At 32.7% G+C, this 12,903-nt stretch overlaps 1 protein-coding gene across 1 annotated transcript in view; it reads right to left on the reverse strand.

Annotated features, from left to right (window-relative positions):
* Window positions 1-12,903, reverse strand: part of stet (stem cell tumor) — a 325,321-nt gene that overhangs the window by 291,438 nt on the left and 20,980 nt on the right. The gene's annotated exons all lie outside the window — the stretch shown is intronic.

Below are 12,903 nucleotides of genomic sequence, written 5' to 3' on the forward strand. Positions count from 1 at the left end.
ATGAGTCCCTTATGCCAGGCTTTATCGATGGCTTACGCTACGCACAAGAAGAAAGCTGGGCAAACATTTTTCTCTTCGTAAGCTTTTTCAATAATACCTATGATTCTATGCCCCTGGACAATTGTTCAAAGTTTGCTCATGTTGAATAAGTATTACTAGAGATATGCTACCTTAAAATCATCTATAAGGAATAACAACATTACCTTTTCTCAAAACTATTATTTTATTTATTTGAACTTATTTTTTGACATAGACTAATAAGCTTATTTCATACGAAGCCCGTACAGTTTTTAAATAGTCCATTCAATTACTATCACTTATAGGCGCCTAAATTGAGAGCTACAATCTCTAATATACATAACTATATTCATAATCAATTGCTTTTTAAGATATAACGTGTTTTTTTTGCATTAAAACAAATAATATTAACAAAAGATCCATATCTATATTTTTGGTAACAGAACAGGAAACATAACATTAGCTTTTTAAACATTCTATTTGAAGAACAAATAACATGCGATTTTTTGGTTTTAACTTATATAACCGAAGTACTGAAGATTTATAAAATTAACATGTTTATTGTGCATTTTATCTGATCATATGCATATAATAACTGAAATATAATCTATTGAATTGTATTTTAAATACGTAAACCTACCTGGTATGATGTATAGTATCTCCACAAATATATCTCTGATATTAGTTTAGATGATGGAACACGAATAATAGATACATATATAATAAACAAAGTATAAAATCAGACAGTTCTTTATGTCGAATAGTAAATATATTCATATAAGAGCATTGTCATTTAAATCAGATCATTTTCAATCATTTTTCGAGTTACGATAAAAAATGTTATTTTGTTACTTTTATATATTTCTACTCAATTTAAAAAAAGTTGTTACTGAGAGTTACTTAAGTTATTAAAAGCTCCAAGTGCTGTGTGTAATTATCGAAGCCCGTGTTACGTCTCTAATAAACTAAATCAGTGACACAGAATATCTTTAGAATAACAGAATAGTAAATAAATTAAGTTCTAGTTTATAAGTTCTTGCAGGATATTGTTTACTCAAGCAATCTTCTACGTCTCATTATATAATGTAACAGGTCAATGGAAAAGTCCCCGGCCTGACACATAGATGGCGCTACTAGAATTAAATTGATATATTTTTTAGTTAGCCCTAACCCTCAAAAGATGCGTGTATAAATTTGATAGCTGTCAAATCATTACTTTGTGAATTAAAGCATTTTGAGTGAAGCAACTTTTGTTATTGTGAAAAACTGGATAAAAAGGAATTTCGCGTGTTGATAAAATATTGCTTTTTGAAGGGACAAAATACAATTGAAGCAAAAACTTGGTTTTCTGCCGAATTTCCGGAGACTGCCCCGGGAAAATCAAACATCAAGGATTGGTATGCTAAGTTTAGACGTGGTGAAATGAGCACCGAAGACGGCGAACGCAGTGAACTCCAAAAGATGTTGTTACCGACGATAACATTAAAAAAATTCACAAAATAATTATGAATGACCGTAAATTGAAATTGAATGAAATGGCAGACACTCTAAAGATATCCACTGAATATGTATATCATATATCTCTTTGGTTTTGAACGAACATTTGGGTATGGGAAATCTCTGTGCAAAGTGGGTGCCGCGCGAGCTCACTTTTGACCAAAAACAACGACGTGTTGATAATTCGGAGAAGTGTTTGAAGATGATCAAGCGTAATTAACCCGAGTTTTTGCGTCGATATGCCTGTGATCGAAAGCATGGAAAAACGCAACAGTCGGCTGGCAAGGTTACGGCGTCTATATGTTTTCGTACTGGTTAATCGGAAGATACCTCTAACTTAAAATTAGAGTTGATTGTGATTGGTTAATCAGTCTGTTATAAAGCCTATTTTGAATTATGAGATTCAAATATGGGGTTGCACTTGACCATCAAAAACATTAAACCAACTTGTAATACACTGATGTCAAAACAAAATTCTTCATTAATTAAAAACACTTAACGCTACGTAATTAACCAAAATGGATTATGTTATTCAAGATTTCGCATTGAAACATCAAATAAAGCTGCTAGGTCGCGGAAACGTAAAATCAATACAGTCACTAGACAACACGTAGAAAATCAGAAGATTGAAGCAAACCAAACTCGCGTGAACTCGTACTTAACCTTAGCTTAAGTAGTCTAACTGAATATTAATTTGGGAATACAATACTGATGTACTAGGTATACCGAAAAGTCATAATCAGTTTTTCGAAAAAAAAACTACATAATTTTCAAGTCGGACGGCACAAGGTCTGGAGAATATGGCGGGTATAATATGTCATATCCAAGTACTCTCAACACCTCCTTAGTCAGTTTTGCTTTAAAAAAACGACCAGTAATCGTGTTGTAAAATCTCTGTTTTCGGGACTATTCTGGACGTTTTTCGATCAATGCATAGTTCAAATTCAACATATGTTGCTGGTAGCGATCACTATTAATTGTTTCATCAGGTTTAAACAGTTCGTAATACACCACGTCATTCTGGTCTCACCAAATACAGAGTATTGTCTTATGTTAGCCGACCAAAACGACTGAGACTTGGGGCTGATCGACTCGCCAGTTGATCAGCCATCAGTGAGTTGATTTTTTTCCTTTAGAGTTTTCAAAATAAATCTACTTTTAATCACTCGTCAGTATTCGATACAGAAATGACTTCCGATTATACCTTGCAATGATTTTTCGATTTTTCATTTGCCTGTCATTCGATTGATGTGGCACCCATCTCCCATTTTTTAATTTTACCCCTTGCTCTTGTGTTTGAGTATTTTTTTCAGTTTCGCATCTTCAAACTATCTACCAGTACATTCTTTGTCTTGCACATATAAATTATCACTTTTGAATATTCGAAACCACGCTTCACATACTTTTAAGGTTAGAGTATGCTCACCGTACGTTTCTACCAGCATACGATGACTTTCAGCAGCTTTCTTCTTTTGATTAAATAAGAAAAGTAGTCCGTACCGCAAATGTATGTTTTCACGCACGAAAAGTGACATTTTCGAAGAGGTGTAAATCTATGACGGTGTTACATCGGCAAAAAATAATATGTATAGCTTAGGGGCTTGATATCAGTAGAATAAAACGACATATATGTCAAATCATAACATTGCATACTTAATCACATATTTGTCACATACTCGTCCTGCTTGTATATTGATGCGCAATCATAGTGCAATTAAGGTTGTACTAAGCTTATGTAATATAACACGAAATGACATGATTGAAATTCTTACATTAAAATATATTGTTCCATATTAAGGTTTGTAATGTTTACCGTTATACTAAAGAAAATTTTGTTGGTTGCATAGAAACTAACAATTAAATGGTATATATACTATTACAGTACAGTTTGATTTATACTGTTATTTAAATTAATGCATGCCGAAAAAGCATATTGAAATTTTGAATTAACGACACAACGAATATAAATATACCACTTTCGTTTAAAATTCTACTAAAGGAACTAATTATACAAAATCATGTCTTCCCTTAGAATACGTGTAAGCCTTACTAACGCAGCTACCATCATCCCGAAGAAAAAAAACCGTATCACACGGATCTCCTCGAAATCCGAAACCCAAATCCGTCCGAGAGCATCGGAGTAGGAACAAAACCGAAACGAAACAATATTCATCCTGCATCTAAATGCGTTTTAAAACAATTTATGCATTCGAAGTTCAGCCTTCGACTTGTCAAATGCCCGTAGCAGACAAACACATCACTGGCGCTCGTTATTCATCGGCAGCAGAAAAAAAAACGAACGAGACGATGAACGACACCGTATGTAATGCCAAAATGTTATTGTTTGTGTGTCGGCGGATTCGATAAGGTGACAAATTTTGCCTCGGTTTTATGCACCGTAAGGACGAATCAATAGAAGCATCGAGGACATTAAATTATAATTACAACGCTTTTTACATTATCTCCTTAAAGTGAAAATATTATAAACACTTACAATTATCAAGCTGTATATATGTTACATACAGAGTTTGCCAACATACATGCTTTGCTTTAATGAATATATAAATTACAAATACCATTTCGCAACTATTTAAAATACTAAATAACAGGACAATTGAAAAGTCCCCGGCCTACCATAGTAAAACACATTTTTTTAGCAAAATTTTTTTTTTATTCAACATAATCCTCTTCAAGGGTGATACACTGCTTATAACGATCTTCCAACTTTTCGATAACATTTTTGTAGTACGATTTGTCCTTTGCTTCAAAATTGGCCTCAGTTTCGGCGATTACCTTTTCATTCGACGAAAATTTCTTCCCAACGAGCATACGTTTGAGATCTGGGAACAGGAAATAGTTGCTGGGGGCCAGATCTGGATCTGGAGATTCGAAACCCAATTCATGGATTTTTACCATCGTTTTCACTGACTTGTGACACGGTGACAAGTCGTCTTGGTGAAGTAGCACATTCTTTTTCTTCAAATGCGGCCGTTTTTCGGCAATTTCGGCAATTTCGCCCTTCGAACGGTCCAACCACGCTATGTAATAGTCGCTGTTGATGGTCCTTCCTTCTTCGAGTTAGTCAATGAGAATTATTCCATACGCATCCAAAAATATAGGCGCCATAAACTTGCCAGCTGACTGTTACGTTTTCCCACGTTTTGGAGCGGTTTCATCGTGTAAAGTCCACTCGGATGACAGTCGATTGGACTTCAGAGTGAAATGATGAAGCCATGTTTCATCAGTTGTCACATATCGAAAATCTTGGGTTTATTACGCTTGATTATCTTCAAACACTGCTCCAAATGATCAACTCGACGTTGTTTTTGGTCAAAAGTGAGCTCACGCGGCATCCATTCTGCACAGCGCTTTCTCAATTTTGTGGATATTTTAAATGTTTTCAACGATAACAACATCATTTGGGCGTCCACTGCGTTCATGGTTGATTTTCCTGAGGGCAGTGTCCGAAAACTCGGAATCAAGACTTTGCAATCAAGTTTTTGCTTCAACTATATTTTTTCCCTTCAAAAAGCGATATTTTATCAACACGCATAATTGCTTTTTATCAATTTTTTTTTCGGCCCCAACCTTCGTATGGTGAAGACGTATTTTTAATACGCTCCAAGCTCTAGAAAGATACCTTTCTTTAAAAAAAAACCAGTATTTTATTACGGTTATTTAATTGAGTGTTAAAAACGCATAACAGATGCGGCTATCCGTCTCTCAGCAAACCTAAAGTGTAGTGAATACGTGTTTACGTGACCAGACAAAAAGACTGCATCTCATTTTTATTAGTGTTTTAAGATTATTTCCCCTTATTTTACAACAGTCCTTTTGAAATTCATTTATAGTATTTTTGGTCAAAAACTAGTGCAAAAAATAACGTAAGTGAAAAATGAAGTGCGTGAAATAAACAATGTATTTATTTTATTTTTTATCCTCTGGAAGTAAGTAAAATAAAATATTAAAAATCTAAAAAATGGCAAACTACAGCGATTCAACCTAATCACCTGCACACTTTGATATAAGATCAGATCAATCAGCAAAAACGCAAACTCCACCATCAGAATGGACTACAGTCGATTACAAAAAACGATTGAGAAGTCCAGAAGAAGAAATCGCGAGGAAACAAACAAGAATCAGTGACTATTGGTTACAGAAACCAATAGAGACAAAAAACATCTTTAGCAACCTGTTGGAAGGAATTGAAGAGAATATACAACTAAGCCCTGAAAAACTTGTTCCCAAACCATCACCAATAACAGTCTAGGTAGGAGTAATAAAACACATCCATGACCTATTGAAAACCATCACTACGAACTACACAATTAAAACTGTGAGCTATGAAACAATAAAAATTCAATTGTTCGAAGCGGAGCATTTTAAAGTTCTAGTAAAAAAATTAGATGAAAGAGACACCCAATACCATACGTTCAGGCACGTGGGGCTCAAGAGATGTGATATTCCCAGTCTCAGCAACAAATTCACAGAGAGGAATGGGAGCTGCGCCCACAGATTGAAGCTCTGTCTTATAAAATACAATAACATTGTAGAAGATGGACAACGAATAGCGCGAAACAGAGGAGGGAACAAATTTTGACATTCATTACTTTTGTTGTTTGATTTGTAGAAATCTGCTACCGAAGCCCATTGAAAACCTTTAGAAACTTGTGATGATACTACTTCGTCATATCCCAATTTTGGATTGGAATTGTTCTAACACTATTGACAGCCTATAGGACTAGAGGACTACAAAAATTCGAAAATATTGAATTAGAGAAACTATTGAACGATAATTCAACTCAAACTCTTCTAAAAAAAACTTTCAGGCAGCTTACAAGTTGATTAATCAGCTGATTTCAGATGTTTATATGTGTTGAAAACGATCCAAATGGAGCGAAAAGGACTACTACATGATTGAACTGCCGGCAAGGTAAAAGAAGAAATATTTCCTGGGCATGTTATGCCAATGAAATGTGTACCTACTACGACAATTCCAATAGCAAAATTCCATGGCTTTGTCCAGCAAAAACATGCACATATGGTAGCATCAATAAGATGTAGTATATTGCTATATTACTAGCTGCAAAAAAACTAAATTAAATTGTTACTGCAAACATCAGGATTATACAGAAGCGAATTAAACAAATTGTAAGATGTATTGCTGCAAAAAAAGAGGAAGACAACAAACAGACACAAAGGCAGCCTCGTTGCAAGGTTCGGCCACTTGGAAGAGTTGTTGCAAATGTGTTGTTAAACCGCACCCCTGGCATACGATTTTGAAATGCTGAAGAAACGTCAAATAGATCGACGACTGAATCTCCGGCAAACAAACACAACTTTATTGGCACCAAATCGTCATATTCCCAAAAATATGGACAATATTTTAATCAATATATGTTTTACAAATCTTTATCAAAAAATCCTTTTTAAAGTTAAATAATGATCATAATACTTGCAAGTGTCTAATAACAATTTGTTGACCTTCAACATTTCGATCTGCTTTCTGTAAATCTGTCAAATAATGGAACAGAAACATAATTATAACATCCTTATACAGTAAATGTTCGTACAATATTGGTCTAAATCCCTTATTCAGATCGCAAACACGATTCACTCAAAATTGACAAAACTAAGCTGACATGCAGCATACAGTATTATATTTATTAAACAATTTTCTTAATTGCTTTGCTAGATGAATCTTTCCCCCTAGATAATTTTAGTTTGATCCGTTAATAAAGATAGGAAAAAGAAGCCAAGAAAGTTTACAAACTACGATAGATAAAGTTTTGTTCCATTTATAATAATAAACTTGATGCGAGCGACATCGTGCTACAATATCCCAAAAAAAACACTGAACAAAATATTGGTAGAGTAATATATTTTCACCCACGTATGAACAAATTTTAATGACCATACAAAAGATATCTCAAGTAAAACTGATGAAGGCACTAATTAAGAACAAGTTACTGAGTTAGCTTTCAATATAGCTCATTTGGCATTGGCATTTGGATCATGGGCAAAAGATCTGCCAGTTTAATGAAACCAGAGTCATCTGCAGGCAAAAAAGTGGAAAAGCATTGGTTTGATAAAAATATGGTTTGATTTTGTCTATTTCCACCAGCATTCCTACTGAAATTGCGAAAGAAATAAAAGAATAGAAAGAAAAATGAATGAAGGTTAAAACATTTTTAATTAGTTACATATTACATTGGATATACTTAGTACAAGCTTAATTTACAAATTGGTTTATTATTACTATTCTGTTGCACTTGCATTAATACACAAAGAAGGCGAGTTGTGGATTAATACATCAGTATGTATTTCCTAAATTAATATAAAACGAATTTACTTAAACTAAACTTAAGAATACACTTATACACTAAACAAGTTTTATATATATATATATATATATATATATATATATATATATATATATATATATATATATATATATATATATACTGATATTCTGCGTGTTGTCCAGTAGCTGTATTGCTTCCACGTTACTGTGATTTAGCAATCTAATTTCATGTTTTAAAGAGATCACTCCGTATATCCTTTTGATTTCGAGGTTATTGTGCAACTCTTCGTTTAATCGTAGGACTTTATTTTGGGTGCGCTGGATTCCTAGTTGGTTTGATGTTTTAGTGCAACCCTATATTTGCACACCATAGGTTTAAATTGGCTTTATGGATAACTAATAAAGGTCGAAATGGCCACAGCAAAAAATTGATACAGATCCAGCAATCAAAGTTGAGCTCAAAGTGTATATGTAGATTTCCTGAAGATGGAGATTACAAATTTGTTGTTTTTTTATTATATTTTTATTGATTTTATAATTTAAATTTTTTTAGAAAAATATTCGAAGTAGATCGTGTTTTATTCTATGAAAACTTAGTTAAAACCCTTAAATTTAACATCTGCAAGTTTATGTCTATTATATGTTCTTAGCCTTTGTTCTATATGAATTGCATAAAATAATACAATAACAACATACTGCAAATGTAATAATTAATTCAGTTCAGAAATTCAACTCATGCTTTCGTGCATCCTTTTAACCGTGCAAGCGGCTAGTTCACGGCTACGGCACCAGGTAACGAACAGCGCGCTCCCCAAACAATTAATATTAATTCGCCGACGACGCTAACAATCCGCGATAATTAAAAAAAACGCTACTTTTCTTCCTTGTCGGTAATTAATATATACGTACACACATATCTGCATAGAACGGATTCAGCTGCCAGTCACATTGTTTGTTATCCAAGTGGAATGGTTTTATGCAAGCAACGTGCGTGCAGTCGCGGCTTCTGCCCCTCGTTTCTATACAGAACGCCGGTGCATAATTTGCTTAATTGTACCCCGTAATTTACCGTAAAAGATTGCGCCGAGTTGCCGAAGGGTAGCGATGGAAAGGCAAAGAAAAAAGAACGAACAAAAAAGATCGTTAGCAAAGGGCCGAATTATTTCAGTGAAATAACTTGTCGTAATCAAAATATTAATAAAGGATACCTCGGACTTTAGTTTTTCACATAATTATGGTGTGAAATTTTAACTAGAATTTAATATAAAAAAGAGTTTCAGAAAGATTAATTACTTACAATTATGTAAAAGTGACGTCCCAAAAGTCCCCTGGTTCCAACTAAAAAAGTTCAATTTCACAGAAGTTTCTCGCAATATTATCTTTTTTAGCAGTGCTCATCGTAAAATTTCATAACCTTTCAAAACGACTTATTGTTCGTTAAGGGCGACTTTTAGCTCCTGCTATCCTACCTATTTAATTTAATCATCTTAATCAATATTTCATGTATGTTATTCCTTCTATTGTCCCATACGTACGTAAAGAATATTTTTTATTCCGCTTCAACAGCGCTCGGGTTCATCTAAGCATTTTTCCTTTTGATCTGGTATGAGTAAACGCAATTACCAAATCGAAATCAATAAACTATTATATACATAAATATAATTGGGTTTTCGTTCAATAAGTTTTTGCATTTCACAAACAACTAAACCACCACTTTTAAATCGTTGAAACCAAAGGGCAGGGTGGTATCAACATACGTTTCTAAAATTTAAGTTTATAAGTTTTTGATAGGCTTTGGCAACAAATTAAACTATCGAATTTAATAATAAAAAATAACAATTAAAGTTAGGTCGTCTAACAGTTGTTACAATAATATTTGCATTTTCATCAATAGATATCAGATTCCATCAATAGGCTGATCAAAATAAACGTATCATCTAACTTATATGTAACTTATTAACTAATAGATGAATGGTATGAAATTTGGCACGTGTCGTTTGAAGGTTTAGAACTATCCAACAATTATGTGAGTTTGTCAACGGTAGAATATATGAATATGTGTCACATCGAATAATTAATGAATAATACATTTATAAGCTCTTGAGATAAAAGAAATTACTACATAATACTACATTACTAAATTGCTTACTAAATAGCTACTACATTACTAAATAGTCACAGCTGCACAACTGTTAATATAGATTTTGTAATAAAAAAGCAGTACATTTAGTGTGAAATATTTAAATATAAGCAAAATAACATGAGTAACTTATATATAGAGCGATTTATATAGCACTTAAAAAAACAGTGTCTTTATTCTACCTATGAGACCTGACGAGTGAAGTATTTAGAATAAAACGTTTCGAGGATAAATAAAACGATACGATAAAAATCGACAATATTATATACGCAGTCTTTCCAACAAGTCATCACTTTCCTTTGTAAAAAAAATGTTTTCAGATAAATCGAATGTTTTTATTTTAAACACTACTAGTTTCTTAACTGGTGCAGTCGTAAGCAACAGCTTGTCAAGGAAAGAAGACGGGTTAAATTGTTTCACAGTAACTCTAGGCATTCCTTGGCGTTTAACGGAGTTTGGGGAATATATAACAATTCAACCTATAAAGGGCACCAAAAATAGATTTAAAGAGCACAAAGGCCCTAAAATGAACTATTAGAGTTATAAAAACATCTATGCTTTGGAAAACATAACTGGCCCGTGAATTCTTGGTATAACAATCCTAGTTCGAGGTGTTAGTTGTTGCTAAAGGTAGAGTGAAGTTTCTGTGAATTAACTTAGTCCACCGGAATATGAACAGAAGCTGGCAGTACAGAATGTACAGCCACCAAAGGCGTATTGAGCCGTAGCCGACACCAAAATGTAGGAAATCATTCCGTATAGGCAATATCATGAAAATTTGGTCACATCAAGGAATTACTAAAAGGTAAACTGGCAGATAAACGTAGCCATATATTCGATACAATACAATTAATACAATACATCGGATACAATTAATTTTACTACAACTCAAAATTTTTTTGTTTTAAACCCTACAAGTTTTATAACTTATACTGAATAGAATAATGAATAAATAAAACAAATTATAGTCATTTGAACGTAGAATGAGAAATCCAAACCATATAGTCATGGCAAAATTTTAATAGGTTGTTCAATTAGCTCCATGTTCGATAAGAAACGGTATTGCTAAGTTCGTCATTTTATTCTTCAATTGATCAGATAGACAATTAATTAAGAGAGTTTATACTAATATAGTTTTAGCACAATCATCAGATATCTCATTGAGTATTATGAACAATAGTTTGGCAAATATTTTGGACTTCAGTTTTATATATAATAGTGTATAGTATATATAATAGTACGTTGCTAATATGAATTTGAAAATTAAATTGATTAAACCAGGTAAATTATATAAGTATAGTGTAGCAAATCTAGTTTCACATTAGGGTGCAGCGGCATTAATAGCAGAAACATTAAATAACATTATAACATTTGTTGTGTTGCTTTGAACATGATTACTCAGAAGGAAAAAAATATAAAATTGCTCAAATATACATTTAGTATGGCGGTTATAATTTTTCTATTAAGTATTACATCTGTTGTTAAGTTATATCAACAATTTATTCAAAAAACAATTTTTAACAATAAAATTGAACCGACTTTCTAATTTTCAGTGAGTTCCTTATTTATTTTTTGAATTCGGTTCAATTTTTTTGTTAAAAATATTTTATTTTTCTCTTTTCGATGTTAGATATTTACTACTACGTAGTAGTGATATTATCTACTACCACTTTTTTAGTAATGCGTAATGGATATTTGTGACGTCCAAACATTACAATGTTGCCGCATCAACTCTGCGTTTTAATTAAGTTGGCTTTGACATAAAAAAATCTAATCTAAATAAAATAATTGAAGATTTATATATTTATATATTGAAGATATATTTGTTCGATTATTTTATTTAGATTAGAATTTTTTTGTATGTCAAAGCCAAACTGAGCTAAGACTCGAGTTAATTCGGCAACATTGCAATATTTCGACGTCACAAATATCCATGATGCATTACTAAAAAAACTTTGAATAGACTATAGATATATACTCAATAAATTACGCAAGTTATTTTATTAAGTATTACAATGGCTATGCCAAGTAAAGGTGCAGCCCGTATGAGGAAAAATAGGAATGAGGAAACAATGATTGAAAATAAGGAACGCTTCAGGCCCCGAGGTCCGCTACCTAACCTAAATGATTTGACAAATGTTCTAACCAATCTAGAACAAAAAAAGTCGTTTCCCTTGCCGAGAATCAAAACCGCGACCCAAAGTTTTCTGCAATATTTATATGGCTTCTCACATGATATGGTTGCAGTTTAAACAGCAAACTGAACGGATTTTGCACTGAAGGACTTCCGGTCTTCAGTTACATGAGTTCAGCAATAACATCATACACAAATATCTGAATATTTTAGCAAAACAAATATGTGAAAACATTGTATGTGCCTTTCAAATTTGAGGGTTTCCCTCGATGTCCCTCCTTCCCTCACCCCACAGATCCTGGACTTGATGATGACTCGAACTGGACAACCTCGCAAATGCATTCTTTCGAATAAAAAAATAATTTTGATTATCGGTCTATAACTGAAGGAGAAATCAGCGAACATAAATTAAATAATATATATTCTAAATATTTTGATGAAAAAACCTGAAATATAACTAGCGTATAAATATCCCAATTGTATAAATTAATATGGTAAATAACAATATAGCGGAAGATGCTAAATGATTAAAAGTTCGATTTCGAACGATTGAATGAACGGAACACATGGCGTAAGCGATAATGAAACGACGGTTACAACAGTTCCCTATCAATAATTCGATTAATTAACGGTAAGTCAACTAATTAGCATGCAAATATCCATATTGATAGAAAACTCAATATAAATATTCATTTCGCGATTAATAATTAGCAACTGTAATTGAAAATTATAAAATAAATATGATACACTTATTATATGGTTATCATGAAATATGTCCTAGTTTCAATTAGGTAATAAGTTCGAATTTCA

The sequence above is a fragment of the Rhynchophorus ferrugineus genome, unplaced genomic scaffold (genome assembly GCF_030347505.1).
Source record: "Rhynchophorus ferrugineus isolate W39M unplaced genomic scaffold, kcgeb_rfMv2 rfM1, whole genome shotgun sequence".
NCBI lineage: Eukaryota > Metazoa > Arthropoda > Insecta > Coleoptera > Curculionidae > Rhynchophorus > Rhynchophorus ferrugineus.